This window comes from Podarcis vaucheri (assembly GCF_965113315.1).
Source record: "Podarcis vaucheri genome assembly, chromosome: 3".
NCBI classification, from domain to species: Eukaryota; Metazoa; Chordata; class Lepidosauria; order Squamata; family Lacertidae; genus Podarcis; species Podarcis vaucheri.
In genome coordinates, this window is record NC_138761.1 from 98,778,204 (window position 1) to 98,797,761 (window position 19,558).

The window sequence follows — 19,558 nt, forward strand, 5'->3', positions numbered from 1 at the left end:
CCTTGCATAAACATTGTATGGTTTATGTCACAGATAGAAGGCCACACTCCAAGTTTGCATTCTGGGAAAGAAGCATACAGAGGCACCTTTGTCGAACAACTTTTATTGTAAGTGAGGATGACTTCTCTCTAGCATATACCGATAATACCCTAACAAGGCTGTATCCTTTCTTAAACGGTGAACCAACACTGCAGTCATTTCCCCCAGTTGAATCCTATATGATGCCATTTTTTTTTGCTGTGGGATGATGTTCTCATGCTTCTCCCATGGCTGGCATCGCACCTCGCGCACCTTACAGCAGTTCCTTCCCCCATTGCTTTTATGTTCTGTCGTTATCCTCCCCCAGCACTTGATCACAGCCTCCGAACACCAGATATACGTACTCTGCAAATTCGCAATGCTTTCTTCTCATTCACTAGGCACCCATTCCTTCTTTTCCTTCCATCAGGCTTAACTCCCCTCTGCTGTGACTGGCACCACAACTGTCCTTTTCCCTGTCCTTACCTGAAGGAGCGTCTCCACCTCCATCGTTCTGCCCAGACACTGAGGCCCAGCACTGAGGGCCTTCTGGCGGATCCCTCGCTGCGAGAAGCCAAGTTACAGGGAACCAGGCAGAGGGCCTTCTTGGTAGTGGCGCCCGTCCTGTGGAACGCCCTCCCACCAGATGTCAAAGAGAATAATAACTACCAGACTTTTAGAAGACATCTGAAGGCAGCCCTGTTTAGGGAAGCTTTTAATGTTTAATAGGTTATTGTATTTTAGCGGGTTTTTTGGAAGCGGCCCAGAGTGGCTGGGGAAACCCAGGCAGATGGGTGGGGTATTAATAATAATAACAATGATAACAATGATAACAATAATAATAATAATAATAATAATAATAATAATAATAATAATAATTTATTCCTAACATTCTAAATTCCTTGGCAATAGATGCCAAGATGGCCCAGAACTATTTCACACTTAAATACTTGTATTTACATATCCCATGCTTTCCCCAGGCAAGAAACGTCATGAAACTGATCAAATCCTACACAGAAATGTTAAACAAGTATCTTATCAGAAGCCTACATGGATAGATATGAATCATATGCCGCTAAAAAGATGGACCTGTGGTAGCAGCCTTTTGTTTTGTACAGAGTCCCTGAGAGTCTTGCAGGGACAGTGCATGAGGGGGGAAATGGCAGGCTATAGGCACTGGCAGAGGGATGGGGGTGCGGAGATGTGGCCACTGGCTGTAGGTCAACCTTTATGCTTCCGCTCACAGAAAAAGTTGCATAATCTCTTGTGTAACTGGAATAATTGCTCCAGGGTCCTTTGGGAGGAAGGGTGGGGTCTATATTTAAATAATAATAGCTGTCCCTTCTTTCTGGGTGACCTCCAGTCCAAGTCTGACTACCTCACCACAAGACTCTGGTTATTAAGAGAGGAATCTTAGTTTAATGGTCGAGAAAACTAATGCAGTCTATGCAGAAGACTGCAGGTTTAATCCTGACACCTCCATGCAAATCCTGACACCTCCAGGTTTCAGAGACGAAGGAAAAGACCCCTGCCTAAAAAACTCGGAAAGCCACTTCCAGTCAGTATAGACAACAGACTTTGTTAGTCTGACCATATATGTATATATATATAGAGAGAGAGAGAGAGAGACTGGTTTGTTCTGCTTTGTTTATGTGAAAGGGCTGTTTCCAACAGAGGTTGTGTTATTTCACTTATACTATTCATACTGATCCAACCTGAACGTTTCCCTTCCATATTTCCACTTCTAAATTTCATATAAGGTTGTATGACATTTTCTAACACTTATGGCCAAACACACAAACAGAACAGATTTTCTAACCCACTCTTCCAGGGCATTTTCATATTAGTGTGTATGGAATGTGTTCTGTTCCAACAACAATACATTCTTACCTGAACACATCAACGTGGTACAATAAAAATAATAATGAAGGAATGGGTTTTTCATATATAAAGGACTCAAGAATGGTAACAAGACAGGCTGGCTTTAAGAACAAGCACTTGAGAAAGAAAAGGAGCTCATATACAGGCGGCTTGTGGAAAAATGCACACTTGGCTTTTCAGGACAAAGGGTTCCTTCCTGCCTCAATACAAGCACTACCCAGCTCTGAGACCCCAATGGATGAATCAATACCTTGGAAGCGTAGCCATGACAACCATATGGAACAACTAATCTAAACATACATGGTGTACACACAATTGATTTTTTCAGTGTCAGACAATACAGCCCCCTTGGTGTCCAAACATGGACAAAGAGCATCTTATTGAAGGGCAATCCTGGAAACAGTGGGGTGATATTGGTGGTGATGGAGAAACACAAAAGAACTCGCCCCCACAACAAAACCACCCTCCAGCCACAGTTTGCACTCAGATAATTAAGACAATTGATAGCTGAATCCTTGTTCATTAGGACTCCTCGTTACTTTCCGACAGCCAATTAGCCATGGTCGAGAGAAATGCCTATTCTCTACCTTTGTATAGTTAGCATCCGATACAAGGTAGATGTAGTTGTGAGGCAGGTAACTGACTGTTATAATGAAGAAGAAGAGTTTGGATTTGATATCCCACCTTTCACTCCCTTTAAGGAGTCTCAAAGCGGCTAACATTCTCCTTTCCCTTCCTCCCCCACAACAAACACTCTGTGAGGCGAGTGGGGCTAAGAGACTTCAAAGATGTGTGACTGGCCCAAGGTTACCCAGCAGCTGCATGTGGAGGAGCGGAGACACGAACCCGGTTCACCAGATTACAAGACTACCGCTCTTAACTACTACACCATCACTGCTTGGTGACCTCCAAGCCTCACTACTGTCTGAACCTCTGAGGGATGAAATTGCTTGATATACACCATGACAAGCTGAAGCAGGGGGTACCTGATCACCTGAGAACAGGTGTGGAGAACATGAGGAATCAACAATGGCTGGGGAAAGCACTTATTATTACACAGTTGCCCCCATATCCTCAAAAACCTGGCTGCACAAGGCATGAAGCAAAGGGGAATGGTAGCAGCCAGGGCATCAGAGCAGCTCCTGGCTTGGTGACATGGTGAACCTCAACAACCTAGGTCCAAGAGCAACAAACCAACACTAGGCTGGAACAAAGAGGTGGAACTCCATATGCTCAAAGTTACGGTAGCGGTCACCTGCTCAGAAATGCAGACCACCAAAAATCTTATCAAAGGAGATAAAGGCCTGTAGCTCAGTGGCAGAACATGTGGATTACATGCGGAAGGTCTCAGGTTAAATCCCCAGCATCTCTGGATAGACAGATTCTTGTTAGAAATGGTAGAGAGCTCCTTGGAAAATACTGAGCTAGATGGACGAAAAGTCTGACTTGCTATAAAGCATCTTTTTGTGTTCCTCTATCCAGTTTGTTCATAAAAATGTAGGCATGTTTTAAACATATAATTCCAACTAGCTTTGAGGAAGTCAGGAAAACATGAGTCACCTTTTTGCAATTAGGGTTCTACACAGTTTTGCTGTTCTGTGGTCAGATCCTGTTTTAAAATGAAAGGTTCAGGGGAGAAATAATGTCAGGAAAACCCCGGGGGTTGAAATTCATCTCAAGGAAGACTGGTCCCAGCACACTGTACAACATTGCACCTGCCAAACAAAAGAAACTGAAGTGCAAGACAGATGAAATTAAGAGAAATACACAACAGCGGAAAAAGTTGAAACAGTAGAAGCGTGTTTTTGTTGCTGCTGAACCAATGTTTGGTATTCTGTTGAAGAAATGGGATGTAATTGTCTCGGAGGAAAAGGTGAGGGGTGAAAGAAGGAAAGGAAAAGTACCTGGAAAGCTTTTGAACATGAAGGCTCATTCACACTTCCACTTGTCCTCTGCCTAGAAATCTAGGCATGAGTTCAAGTGGTTTTGCCTTTGTCTCACTGCTTTCCCATGGAAAACCCACTCTTTAGTGATAAATTGGAATAAATAGCAATCCAATGAAAACCCAGGTGCTGTTTGCTCTGATTCAGCGCTAAAACACGGAAGTGTGGATATCATGGAAGAGGTCCAATGGTACCCTCTCTGCTGCTGGTCTCTCTCCCCCATGCTGGCCACAACTTTATGCAGCCACAGTGGTGTGAGAGTGCATGAGACTACCAATCATTTCTGATCAGCCTGGCCATGGTGGAGCCATCCAATTCAGATGTAAATGAAAAGTATTATTTAAAGTAATTAGGCTAGAAGTGCCATTGCTATCACACAGGCAGGCCCGTTGCTCATTCTCAGCCAAATAAACCATAGTTTATTAAACAAAGTCATTACTTCAGAACAGACCCTCTGTAGATTTCTAATGAAATCTACAGAAGAAAATCTATATTTTATATCAAATCTATAATGGTTCTACCAGGCAGACTGAAAGTTTGTACAGCATGCAAGTGTGAGAAACATCAATGTTCATTTTCACCTTGCCATTGTCTTACTGCTGCAGGAACCACTGTGTAGCTATAGTGCCATTATGTGGTTTATCAAGAAGTGGGTACATGCTGAGTAGCCTTGCCCTCAATGTCATACACGGAAGAGGTAACGCTCCATGCAACAGTATATCAAGGAGTGTTGCATCTGCTTTCCCTGACCTTTTGCCTTCTTGGCTTGAATATAGGGTTTTCCCCCTGACCTTTTATCCTTTCACAATTTGTTTGCTAGACATACAGCTTGGCTGGAGCATGGCAGGGAACACAGACGTAATCAAGTATCAGGGGAAACATTCGAGGGAAGCATCTGCTGACACCTGTATTTGCTAACGCTGGAAATGTGCGTAGATGAAAACACATTAAGTTCAGGGTGGTCTCACTACTGTTTCCAATTGTTGACTTCAGCTAATAAAAGGAGCCTCGGCAGAGCTAGCCAGCAGCTTGCTTGGAGCATGCTTGCCAGCGTGCTTCTGCACAGCTCACCTGCATTACCAACTCCTGTCTCATGCCATCACTTCAATACACTCCTTTCCCGACATCTGCACATACAGCTTGAACACATGTATAGCTGCACCCTCAATGTCATTCCTGGAATCTAGAATCTAGTAAGTGTTCCAGATAGTGGAGAATCCTTCACACCTACAGATATGCACAAATGTCGCCTCCACACAGGCATTCACAGTGTACAGCATGCACAGACTCCAGGGGAGGGGCATGCGCCATCAGGGGCGAGGCTACTCAATTCAGCCCTGCTCCTTGCTCCCAAGGGGAGGAAATAACACCCCCAAAAAGACTTAGGTTGTATCTGGAGGGAGATGGGAGTTTTTTGCTGTTCTGCTCTTGTTTGAGAAAGGCAATCCTAGTTCTTTTCCCATTTCCTAACCAATGTGTCCTCTAAACCTTCCATGACAACCATCATATGATTACACAACTATTAACAGCAAAAGCTAAGCTTGGATCCAGGTGGTATATATAGAATCCGTGAAGCTACGGCTGTTCAGTACTTTGTGACTATTTTCTCATGCTGACATAATGAGCCATAATTACTGTTACTGGTGAATGAACTCATCCAACTTTGCCACATGCTTCATAATGCACTGAAGATTAATGTTAATGACCCATGACACCTGGGCACCTGTTCTTCACTCTGTTCTGCTGTGAGTTGTGGTTGTTTTTTAGTTTAAAATGATGTGGTCTGTTTGTATAACACATTTATCTGCCCAAAGCAAAGAATCCATTCCCACACCCAAAAAATAACTGCAGGTGCAAACAGGGAAGATTTTTTTACATGGTTTCTTCTTCCTCAGATAATTAAAAGTTTAATGACTAAGATTTATATACTTGATCTTGATAATCCTACAAGAGAAAATAACTTATTCTTGCAGTGCAATCCTTGCACCCATCAAATCCTGCACCCATTTTTCAAGCAGGACAGGAAAGATAAAAACACCCCTCAATTTCCTCTCTCCCCAGGATCATTGTTAAATCTGGTGCATATATTCTCTACTTGAAGTTTGAACAATGCCTCCTTGAACCACTGTACCCATTGTTGCTGTAATTTTGTTAGTATTATATTATTGGAAATATATTATTATCCTTCAAATTTTAATTACATCAGGCAGAAGTCTGATGTTCAGATATGTTAATGTCATGTCTAAGTTTTCCCTAAAACCTTATCTGTCTTCAATTCAATTGATACGTAACTCCCAAACCTTAAATGGGGGGTTTCTTCAAACCATAACACCCTTCCTAAGAATCACTCCTCCCACTGATATAGAGAGCTATCAATCCGATGGTCCTCCAAAATCTCTTTACATAAATGGGTATTTGATATGAGGGGGGGGGGGGAAATCTGACACAGATATGTGTTCTGGTTGGCATCTTTCACAATCCTATGAGTGATGACCATTAGTGGCCATTAGCGGCCATTACTGATTCTGTATCTAATTAGTGATGTTTCCAGCTGTGTAGTGAAGTTTATTCACCTTTTTTAATTTGAAAAAAGGGGACAATACATGCTAATAACACTTTTCAGCTTCTGGGGCTTTCAAACCCAAGACTGCAGTTAACTGAAGAGGATACAAGCAGAAACAAGTTAATAGTGAGAGAACTCAAAACTGTACTGCAATTACCAATTACAACAATTTCCTATATAAATTTTGCATAAATAGCAGTGTGTGTGTGTGTGTGTGTGTGTGTGTGTGTGTGTGTGAGAGAGAGAGAGAGAGAGAGAGAGAGAGAGAGAAGGAACCACAAAGAGGGACTATGGCCGTATAGCAACTTCTTTCTTCTCAAGAGCCCCCCGGTTGCATTTGGCCAATAATATCACAAATAAAAACCTGGCACACAGCCCAATCTTATGCACAGTTACTCCAAAACAAGCTGCACTCAGTTCAGTAGTGTTTTCTCTCAGGTTCGTGTGCTGCCTAGAACTGCAGCTCAATAGTATTTCTGCATTGAAGTATTTTTGACCAAATGAAGAAATAAACTGGTGTCTGTGCAGACACACATATGGGGTAGCTAACCTGTCGTTCTTTAGATTCTGATGGAGCTCAGCTCTGATCAGTCTCTACCCATATGGCCAACAGGATAATAGGAATTTTAGTCCAACAACATCTAGAGGGCCACAATTTAGCAATTCCTCATAAACACAGAGAGACATAGGGAGGGGTGAGTTTAAAACAAAGTTGCAGGGAGGGCACTGTGTCATTACAAATGTAATAATACAATGGACCCTCTGGTTACGAATTTAATTAATTTCGGGGGTCTGTGCACACACCAAAATATCCGTAACCAGAGGCACCGCTTCTGCGCATATGTGCCACGCGATAGAGCGCTTCTGTGCATGTGGAAGTGGCAAAACCTGGAAGAATACACCTTCCAGGTTTGCCGCTTTCAGAACCTGAAGATTATGTATCCAAAGCGGTACATAACCCGAGGGTCCACTGTATAGTTAACTGGTGATTCAATTAATCCTAATCAAAATCCTTTAGCATCTAGAAAGTTATCTTAACCATTGAAAGCATAACCATGGAAACCATTCAGTGTACCTTTAATTAACTAGCTGCTTCCAGATGTGTACACATTGCTACTGCAGAAAGCTCACCAGGAGAAGACAGATAAATAATATTGGGGAATGGAACGCATATGAAGACGCTTTCTTCCAGATAACAACAACAACAAAATGCTGTATTTAATGTTGTATTGTGTTTTTAACATGGAAGCCGCTCAGAGTGGCTGGGAAACCCAGCCAGATGGGCAGAGTATAAATTATTATTATTTTTATTATTATTATTATTATTATTATTATTATTATTATTATTATTATTACTACTACTACTACTACTACTACAACAACAACAACTTTATTATTTATACCCCTCCCATTTGACTGGGTTTCCCCACATTCCCCGGATCAGAATATTTGTAGATCTAGCCCCAGTACTCCTTGGCAGCAGCTCTCTAAAGTGTCAAGCAAAGATCTTCCCATCTCTTGCTCCTTTGCCCTTTCTGACCAGAGAAAGAATTCAACCTGGAATGTTCTGCTTTCCGCACACGTGCTCTGCCTCTTTCTCTCCTTCAACAATGCAATTGAAAACTGCTTCTTTCCGTTGGAATGAATGGGAAAGCACATTGCTGGATCAGAAATGTGTCATACTGTGGCATGAGTGACCCCCTAACACAAATTAATGTAGGGAATGATTTCTGAAAAACTTTTCCAAACACACATTCCGTCCAAATACAGTCAGCAAGGTTGTCGTATATATGCAAGACCCTTAAATGCAACCAGATACTCTAATTACAAAACTCAGACATGCTACATTAACATCCCTAATTTGTGTAATTTCCAGCAGGTACTTCATCTCTGCTCCTGCCAAGTACCAGAGGAAGGTCATCACACCTCACTGTTTTTCACTGTCAAAAGATGGAATGGTTGGGAGGAGGGGAAGAGTTTGTTACATCTGTCCTGCTTCACTTTTCCAAGAGTACAGAAATGCAACCTGAGGACTGGGCAAATTACACTGTCCCACCTTTTCTTTTCCAGTTCCTTCAACAGTGATGGGATTTTAGATCCCTTTCCAAATAATGTAAAAGTAGGAGTTTTGAGCATGAAGGAAGAAGCGGTCAGTTTAATGTCTTGAGGTCTAGGAGTGTGAAAAAAGAATCACCTTAATTTAACACTGGTTGTTCTGATAGGTTAGGGACACAAGACTATTAGATGTCCAGTAACTGCTGCAATACCCTGTTTATGGCCCATTCATGCTTTTGTCTGTCATGAGCCTGACCTCTCAAACACATAAACACCCCAAGAAATCATTTCCCCTTATGACGCAAATAAAATTTTAGGGCCAAAGTCTGGTTTATAAATAAGAACTGGCTAACACTGCTTTCGGAAAGGATGCTTAAAAAAGTACTTTGCACTTATTTTTGAGTACTTTTGAACTGTTTGCAGCAGCTCTGTGAATGGTAAAACATTATTTAATTACCTGGCTCTAAGTTTATTAATCATCCAGAAATCTGAATTTATTAAAAAAAGAAAGAAAGAGGTGGGAATGAACAAATGTCAATTTAATCCGGGAATAACTTTCTCAGCCAGTAATTAATCATATTTCTGTAGTTGTCAGATGAGGGCAGAGTTGTGGATTTTTGACTGCATTCTGACAGGATCTGGGATTTTAACTACACACACACACACACACACACACACACACACACAATCATCCAATCATCCAAAGCATAACATTTACTTTAAACAGTTGTGCTGGTCTATCTTTTTTTGATAGCAGGGATAAGGTGAGTTACATGTAGAAATCATGTTTCATGGAAGTCTTGTCTTTTTTAATCTAACAAAGCTGAGTTTCTCCTGGTGTCCTAAAATACAGCTCTCCATTGCAATGAAGACACTTCTAAACGGAGAAAATAAAGAGGTGTGATTACCTTGGGGATAGCTCTAAATCTGGCCCCTGCTCTGGGTGATCACAGTGTCTTGGGTGGTTGTGCAAAACTGCTATGCTACCTTAATGTCATAAACAGGGTACCACATTTATTATTTAAAACAGGGAACAGGTTCTGCAGTTGGCCATTAACTTTGCCCCATAGAACTTAATGGATTCATTGGAAATCCGCCCCCCGTTTAATCAACCTATCCCTTCCCTTCATTCTACTTCTTGTGCACATTAGAACGCAATGCTAGAGCAGGGGTTGGCAGCCTACAGCGCCAGGGACACATGTGGCCTTCAGCTTAATTCAATGTCTTCCTTGGTCTGGTTTTATGAGGCTCGCAAGAGAAGCAAGAAAGGGTGAATGGGAATGGCAAGGAGAGAGCGGGGGGGGGGGTGCCCTACCTACATCCACCTTTTTTGCAATGCCTTCACTCTCCACTGGCTTAAGTCTCCCCCACCGCTGGTAGGCAGCCCCAAACAGAGAGAAATCAGCCCTCAATGGAGGCCAGGAGGGAAAGGTTCACCACATCTGCACTAGAGTTACAATGCATTTTATTTATGGATCTATATTTATAAGGTCTCCTTTTTAATTTCCTCCTGGGTATTGGAAGAGACAGCATGTATTTATTTGCTAGCTATAAAATTAAATGAAATATGAGTTGTTCCGACAGAAGAAAATTCCTGTTTACTTGCAGGCCTGTTTACTGAGATCTGCTATGTCGTATGTGTGGGCTGGCCAACAGCTGAGTGTGCATACCCCTGCGAAATAATGCATTAATTTGGAAGCGGTGCACTTATTTTCCAACAGAGCTACCCAGGAGTAAAGTGTTCTTCTATGCAAGAAACAGTATCAGATTTTATTCTGGCATTTCAAAGCAAGCCAGTAACAAGGAACTGTGTTGGCAATCTTTTTTTCTTTCCTTTTTAAGGAATTGTGTCAAAAGAATAGGTGCACGTGGATACAAATATTTGCTTCTTCCAAGTGCGTTGCAAGCCAGTTTAATTAAAGGAAGAGGAGCCATGTGGGTATATTAAGAAGCCTTGTGCTGCCTAGATTAACACTGTTTGAGAAACCTGCTGGGATTTTCCCGCTCTTAAATTTAGAAAAATATTCCTGTTCATGTATTTAACCCTCCAACTATACAACATTGCCAATGCTTCTAAGAAACGTGCTAAATAATCTACTAGAGCCAAGCCTCTGCTGTTGGGCTCCCAGGACAGCTGGTTTCCCAAGACACTTGGCTTACAAACCTGGGCTCTTGGAGAAAACAAACTCTTTTGCCCATGCTTCAAAAACAAATACATTTTTCCTCTACACCGAGATTACCTTTATTCAGAAAAAAACCACTTATAGCCCTTGGTTAGAAAGGGGTTGGGGAATCACTGAAGCACATTTGTGGACTCAGAGTTACTATTCTGCATGCAAAAAGGAATAACCAGAAGTCACTCCAAAAAGTACCATAATGTTGGGGGATTTATATACGAAGCAGCCCTTGGGAGATCTACAGTTCCTGCTGGCTTTTGCACCCCAACACATTCAGGTGATGTCCCTGCTGCTGCTCACACTATCAACAATTGAAGAAAAAGGAGTTTGGGAGAGGGGGCCGGTGGGTAGGGCCTCTGGGGACTATGAACTCTGGGCAGCATGGGCAAGAAGGGTTTCTGAGTCCTTGGCTTGGTTCAGAAAAAATGATCCAAGGTATCCCGATTTCTTCACTACCCCTCAAAGATATTGGACAAAAACATAAGATGCCCTTTTATATTAAAGCAAAACCAATGCTCCATCTAGCTCAGTAATGTCTACACGGACTGGCAGCAGCTCTCCAGGGTTTCCGGCAGGGGATATTCCAGCCCTACCTGGAGACACTGGGGATGGAACCAGAGACCTTCTGCACGCAACTTAAATTTCTAATTTAACCTGTGGTGTGCTTGCCAAGGTTTTACCCAGCTCTGATTACTTCCATCATAAGGGTGTCTCAAAAATGCTTCCATATGAAGAGCACCCAGCACCCAGTATTTATTTACACTCACTTGTTGGATCATCACCTTGTCGTGGTGAGTGGGCTTGCGTGTTCCTATGACCCTTGTGAGTGAAGCCATCGGGAGTCTCGTACTCCCAGCAGGGTCACCCAAGGCGGTAAGGTCAATGGGGAGGAGCTAGACAAATAATGATCCAAGAAGTCCTCAACAACAAAACAGGTGGAAGATAACAAGTGGTATGTTTAAAGGTAAAGGGACCATTAGGGTCCAGTCGTGGCCAACTCTGGGGTTGTGGTCTCATCTCGCTTTATTGGCCGAGGGAGCCAGGGTGCAGCATGACTAAGTCAGTTCTGGCGAACCAGAGCAGCGCACGGAAATGCAGTTTACCTTCCCGCCAGAGCGGCACCTATTTATCTACTTGCACTTTGACGTGCTTTCGAACTGCTAGGTGGGCAGGAGAAGTGGTATGTTACAACGGCTGTGAAGGCAGATGAAGGCTGGTCATCGTGATACTCATACCATTGCAACAGAGCTTTACTGCAAAGACTGTGTGTTGGTCAGTGTGCACTGATCTACACACATAAAACAAATTCACGCACAGGCATCTTCCAAAAACCCATCCCAAACCTAAAAGCGTCCCATGGTGTTCGACAAATGATAATGGGGGCAGGACCGTGAAATCTGGAAGCCCCTAGTCATAAACTGGCACATGGGTGGTAGATACAGATTCAGTCGTTCTGTATGCCTGATTATAGTCTTCCAAAGCAAGTACTCTATTTCAAACTTAGCAATGGAAAGCAAAATGCTGGTGGTCAACAAAAGAGGTTTAAAGACTCTCTCAAGGCAAATCTTTAAAAAAATGTAGTATAAATTGGGGAAACACTAGCCTGCAAGCACTCCAATTGGAGAACAGCCTTTACCAAAGGTGTCATGGACTTTGAATACGCTTGAACTCAGGATGAAGGGAGAAACATGCTAAGAGGAAGGCATGCTTAGCAAACTCTCACAATGATCAACTCCTGCCTGGAATCTATGTCCCCACTGTGGAAGGACATGTGGATCCAGAATTGGCCTCCACAGTCATTTGCGGACTCACTTTTAAGACTGTGTTCATGGAAGACAATCTCACTAAGCTATGAATGACTGCCAAAGAAGAAGGAGGGGGGAAAAGAACTTATTTACAGTGGTGAAAGTTCTTAAATTGTTAGTACAGGAACTCAAGAGAGATTGGTAAGACTCATGTGGTCTGAACTGTAGCAACCAGCTCAGACCTCACATGTTGAGCTTCTCAGGTAGACTGGGGAAAACAGAGGCTTGATTACCCAATCCCTCCCAAGGTGAGCTAAGCCTGGCAGTACATCTAACTCTATGGTTTTAACCCCTTCATCCATTAACTAGATTTAAATACCGTATGTTGGTTATTTAAGGCTAGTTATCTCACACTGTTAACCCCACCCACTCTGATGAGTTGTTTCTTAAAGGGCTATTGTCTAATTCTCCAACTTCTGGCCCCTATTGTGTGGGAGTGGTGAGGACAATCAGTCTTTTAATTATTACAACAGACAGTTTGGGGAGACAAAAAAAAAATGAAAAGGAATTCTATCGCTGTATCACCATAACGCTATTTTTTTATATTATGGTGATTTAACACTATGCTAAAATAATATGAATAATTATTTTTATTATTTTTTAAAAAAACATTGCTCATTGTGGGCTTTTTAACAGCATTTTTAATGGCAGTGACCAGCAAAGTTTTTAAAATGAATAAAACATCACTGTAGTGTGATATTTTTATAATTATTATGATTATTAAATATCTTGCCCACCCATCACGAGCAAGTCCCAGGGTGGGCTATAGCGATCTTAAAATTCAGAATTAAAAACAGCTAACATATTGAGATTATATGTATTATAAAATATTTCAGTTGTAGTCTTATACCTCTCTTCCATTCAAACAAATTGTAACTTAAAGATGCTTAAGGAATAATGACAAAAATATTTTAAGAAAAAAACAGTGTCGTAAAATGGCAGCTATCACAATTGTTATAATGAGGGTGTGTAGAGCCATGGTAGGTTAACTTTCTTGATATATCTAATCTGCCCTTTTAAAAAGTTGGAAGAGCAGAGCTAAATTCAACTACACTTGTAGAGGTCATGCTCCTCTATCTATCTACTGATAGATGCTGGCCTTTTCAAAGTCTCGGAAAATATAGAAGTTCCACAGGGAAAATAGAAGATAACAATGACTGGGTTATAATGCCACATAGATGTGTGCAACTCACAAATGGTAACTGCACACTAAACACCTAGTGGTTAGGTGTTTAGACAGAGGGCCTTCTTGGTAGTGGTGCCCACCCTGTGAAACACCCTCCCATCAGATGTCAAGGAGATAAGTAACTATATAACCTTTGAAAGACATCTGAAGCTTTTTAACATGTAACGTTTTACCATGTTTTTATATGTTGGAAACCACCCAGTGGCTAGGGCAGCCTAGTCTGATGAGCGGGGTACAAATAATAAAAATATTATATTATTTAGAAGTGCCCTACAAAGCATTTAATAAAGCAAACAGTTGCCAAAGGAATCTCAATCTGCAACCATTTTGTTCATCTTTTATAGTACCACAAGATTTTTTTGTTGTTTGTGTTCTGGCTATGAAGTTGCATACTACAAAATATTTCAAAACAATGCGTCTGTAGTTTTATAGCACCAATTCGAAATCTGATTCAGCTATTACATCTTATGGATTCAGATTCAGAAAAATGTCAACCAATCAGCTCGAGCAGAATCTATAGCAAAGAATAACCACATGTCTTACTAGTAAAGAACACATTTTTAACATCTCATTTAAAAAAAAATTAAATAACAGTGTTGCCCTTGTATTATAGCCAGTGGGTACTGGTCTTGGAATATTTATGATGATTTATGGCTGAAAATTCGGTTTGGAGCTACACAACTTTGTCTGCCTCGGCAGAACTATAATTCAACTACCACTGGCTACTTTGCAAGCAAAACCCTATTATAAAATCCCTCAGGTGTCTGGCCCAAGAATGTAAACAAATAAAGCTGGAAGGAAGGGGGGTTTACGCTAATGCCCACTTCAAAGGTCAGCTGATCGGAGTATAACATCTAACCTTTGAGGCTACATGGCCACATTTTGGGGAAAATCTCAATGAAATGTGGCTTTTGCAACTCCTGGCTCTGTCACTTTCTCATCCAGTGAATGCTATCTACAGTGGCTCCCTGTTTGGCTCTTTAACTTTGAATATTATCTTAGTGCTTACATTTCATACACTACAATATTTTGGGGGTTTCCTGGAAAGGTAAGGTAAAGGTAAAGGTACCCCTGACAGATAGGTCCAGTCACGGACGACTCTGGGGTTGCACGCTCATCTCGCTCTATAGGCCGAGGGAGCTGGCGTTTGTCCACAGACAGCTTCTGGGTCATGTGGCCAGCATGACTAAGCTGCTTCTGGCAAACCAGAGCAGTGCACGGAAATGCCGTTTACCTTCCCACCAGAGCAGTACCTATTTATCTACTTGCACTTTGACGTGCTTTCGAATGGCTAGGTGGGCAGGAGCTGGGACCGAAGAACGGGAGCTCACCCCGTCACGGGGATTCGAACCGCCGACCTTCTGATCAGCAAGCCTTAGGCTCTGTGGTTTAACCCACCCGCGTCCACTGGAAAGGTACACCCCCTTTTTAATACAATGCTCCACTGTCAATTTAACATGGCAAGAACAGCTGAGGCAATCTATGCTTGGTCCCATGCAGCATCTCTTATTAAGGTTCCACTTCCATACTGCAGCCCAGAATGCTTGCTACAAGTAGATCCTACTGAGTTGCCGTCTGCCATTTCAAAGAACTTCCATCTACAACAAGATAATAGAATCATATGATTCTATAGAATTGTAGAGTTGGAAGAGACCCCAAGGGTAATCTAGTCCAATCTTCTACAATGCAGGGATCTCAACTTAAGCACCCATGATAAATGGATATTGAACCTCTGTTTAAAAGCCTCCAAGGAAGGAGAGTCCACAACCTTCTGTAGGTTCACTCATTGCAAGAAATAAAGTTACAGGGAACCAGGTAGAAGGCCTTCTTGGTAGTGGCACCTGCCCTGTGGAATGCCCTCCCATCAGTTGTCAAGGAAATAAACAACGATTTCACTTTTAGAAGATATCTGAAGGCAGCCCTGTATAGGGAAATTTTAATGTTTTGTGTTTTATTGTCTTTTTAATATTTTGTTGTGAGTCAGATGGGCAGCATGTGAATAAAACGGTCATTGTTATTCAGTTATTTTTGGAAATTCCCCAAATATCTCAAGTTTGTTTTATATATTCCTTCACACAACCAGCAACGGGCTGGCTCTACATTAGCCCAATTCAAGACCCCAAAAGAACCCACAAGAGCTTAAACTGGAGAGGGCAATTGGATGTGCCCACCCTCTCTTATCAGGGTTCCCGATAAGGAGATTTGTGTGTTCACTTTCAGCTCCCTTCAGATATTCTAGGAAGGGTAAGATGGGGAGGTGTCTGGCACACAAGGGGACACTAGGGAGGGTTCAGCAGTTTAAGCTCTCAGGCATTATTTTGAACACTTGAACAATTTTGCCATTTCTCCACAATGTACATTCATTAACTTTGAAACATGCTTGTGAACACCCTGAGATGTTCGGCTGAAGGGTGGTATATGAATTTAATAAATAAGGGCACATGCACACATATTAAAGCTCAGTGTCTATATACCTAGACTTGGTTGGTGTTAGGGTTGGGGAGAATTCAATTCAGTTTGCCTTTTCTGAAACTATAAGAGAACCAAACCTTAGAAACTCACATTTCCCCGAATTTTGCAATGCAGTTCTCCAGCCAAGTAATGTGGCTTGAATTACTTGCCAACCTCAGAAAACCCCAGCCATCCCTCATTAACCCCACCCACCCCCTAGACCTTGCACCCCCAAACCCCCACTAACTGATTACACTTGGGGTGGGAAATCTTTCTAGCTTCCATTCCATGGGCCAACTCTGACAGGTGGGCATTGCAAACCATTGGTCAATCACATGACATAACTCTGATGCCACATGATTGACAGGTTGGCTTCACTACCCACATGTCCAAATCTGGACAACAGTGTTGGAAATTTGGAGCTTGGGAAAGGTAGCAAAACCTGTCCCGTGCTCTTCCTTTCAACCCTTCGCAATCCGCCCTGTGTCAGAGGTGCAAAGGAGTGTTGGAGAAGGAACCAGACACTTTGTCTAGAAGGTACTGAGTTGAAAGGAGGGGGAAATGTCCTTCTCAACTGAAGAAATTTGCACCAGAATTCTGATGAGCTTTTTTGCTTGTTAAACTGCGAAATGATACGGAAATGTGGGAATGGACTGAACTTCAGACTGGAAAAAGAAACAGAGAGAAGCCTAAATTGCTTGATTTGCGCTTCCCTTGTTGGTGTGGGGGGTTTTCTCACTTCAGATTAGAAGAAAGGGATCATGATGTCTTTCTACACCCTGGCCACATCTCCCCTTCCGATAGTTGTGTAGGAGGAAAGAGCCGTCTATTTTTATGAAACACATAAGCTTCATATTTTTGTTGCAGTTGGCTTCGGCCTAACGCACTTTCAGCTTCACCTAGACATCATTGGTGCATATTAGCTGCTCCCATTTCGAAGACACCCTTGTTTAGAAGCCCCACGTTCATCACACAAGCTGCCAAGGAAGAGAATTAAATGTAACCAGAGCCACCTTCCATTTGCAGCCACAGGGAGAAGTGATTAAATTTAATGGAAACTGCGGCTTCTAAATAAAGGCACCAAGAACTTCCACTCCTACACAGCAGGGAGCGAGGCTGCATACAGGGAGCTAAATTAATCCCTGGTATAACCACATTGCTATCGCAGGGCTTACACTACGGAAGCTTCTTGGCCTGTCGTATTCTTCCCTCCGGCTCTAATGAAACGGAAGAGCCACACACTCGCATTCAGTCACACACAAAATGGAATCCGGGGCAAAACGTCGCCAAGCAGACTAATGATGGGCCCTGCAAAAGGTTGAATTTCCTTGCTGGTAGATTCTACCATGTCACCTGCTTAGGGTGGACAAATGAGGGGGCCAAGGAATTCACAGCTAGATTTCCTGACTAAGCTTAATGAGAGGAGAGAGAGAGAAAGCTGCTACCAGAGGAATTAAATCTTCTCATTTCCTAGCCGATACAATCAGGCAGAAGACATTTTCCATATGCTGGGAGAGCTGGGATGTGTTCCTCCAGGAAATTAAAACCTCCTATTTGGTTGGATCTCCAGCAGAAGATGCAATTAAAATTAGATTAAAACAAAACAAAACCCAAGGCATTCTCACCTCAGTAAGAGTACATGTCTGACTGCCAGAATAAAGCTGAAGGGGGAAACAGGCCCTCAGCTCCCACAAAAGATTATCTGCACCATGATTATTACTTAGCTATCTTTAGTAACACTGTACAAATAAAAAACTCCTTTGTACATGACATGGGAGTTGAGGAGGGGGGCAGGGAGAAATGGGTAAACTCTAAATAATTCTAGTGAATACTGACATATTGTACTGCTTTTAAAAAATCCCCAGCTATCCAATGGAATTCCCCCATAAAGACTGCGTGTGTGTTTTTTTTTGGGGGGGGGCTATATACAGCTTCAAAATGTGAAATTTCAGCTTTTGGTAGCATTTTAGAATAAGGAGCACCTCTAATAATAGACAATATCTGGCAATCCTAAATGACAGTGTGGTGATGCAGAGTCTTAGACAGCCTTTTCAGTCTCTAAATAATAAATAATAATAATAATATTTATACCCCACACATGTGGCTGGGTTTCCCCAGCTACTCTGGGTGGCTTCCAGCACATATAAAAACATAAAACATTAAAAACATCCTGATACAGGGCTGCCTTCATAGGACTGATGTGCTAATAACTGCAAGAATCAGCAGTTTATTCCCATGTGTATGTTGAGGGAGATTCAGCTGCAGCTTCCATGCAGAATTACCAGCCAGTGTTCTGTTAGGTAAAGGTAAAGGGACCCCTGACCATTAGGACCAGTCGTGGCCGACTCTGGGGTTGCAGCGCTCGTCTCGTTTTATTGGCCAAGGGAGCCGGCGTACAGCTTCCAGGTCATGTGGCCAGCATGACTAAGCCGCTTCTGACAAACCACAGCAGCGCACGGAAACACCGTTTACCTTCCTGCCGGAGCGGTACCTATTTATCTACTTGCACTTTGATGTGCTTTCGAACTGCTAGGTTGGCAGGAGCTGTGACTGAGCAATGGGAGCTCGAACCGCCGACCTTCTGATTGGCAAGTCCTAGGCTCTGTGGTTTAACCCACAGCGCCACCCGCGTCCCATGAGTGTTCTGTTAGGTAACCAATCTTCGTAGGGCCGATGCCAGGGGTTCAGCACTGCAGGGCTGGAGTCAAGATCCACACCCTGGTAGGAGCCCATTCCAGAACTCTCTTCTCCCACTGCCGCCACCATTTGTTCACTTGCCCCTTCTGAGCAAGTGACAAGAACAAGCAGTGACAGGAGCAAGGAAAATGAGTGTCGGTCTCTCACTGTATCTCTCAGGCTGTGCAGTAGTGCGGCTTGACTCCAGTAGGAAAGGGCAAGCAATGAGCTGCTATGAGTTGATGGGACTCCTCAGAGAGGAAGACCCACCAAGGGCCAAATAATCCCCCAAACCTAGAGCTGGCACTTACTGCGGTCTGGAAAGCTAATTAAACCCAGATCCTGACACATTCCACCCATGACGCAACAGATCTAGCCCTGGCTTTTGCTGCTGTTTTTCCAAATTAAAATCTGCTCCTGCCTAGCTAGATTCCTCTAAGTTGTGCTCTCTGTCATGATTCTGCCCATAAGCCACCAGGCACTGCCCTTGTTCTGGCTTCCCTGACTATAACCACTGGAAATATTTTTGAAATTCAAATTTGGCAACCACTTGTACATCTGCAATCTAGAACTTATGCTTCCTCATCGCACCCTCTACAGCTTCCTTAAATACGCTTCTCCAGCATTAATACAATGGGTGATGGACTCACACGAGCAGCGATTGGCACATGTCAGAGGCGATTCATAACATTCGAACCAGGAGGGATGTCAGATAAAAAGTTCAAAATTATGTCTAACCTTCTCTCACTCTCTCCTGAAATCACAATCCTGAAATCTTCCTCTTGGTCTCTGTTAGTAAACAC

At 42.7% G+C, this 19,558-nt stretch overlaps 1 long non-coding RNA gene across 1 annotated transcript in view; it reads left to right on the top strand.

The window, feature by feature from the left end:
- Window positions 1-18,708, top strand: part of LOC309528344 — a 1,081,412-nt gene extending 1,062,704 nt beyond the window's left edge. Inside the window, exon 3 of the long non-coding RNA XR_014217689.1 lies at window positions 18,644-18,708. This is a non-coding gene — a long non-coding RNA (uncharacterized lncRNA). The remainder of the gene's footprint in view (window positions 1-18,643) is intronic.
- Window positions 18,709-19,558: the final 850 nt, after the last annotated feature.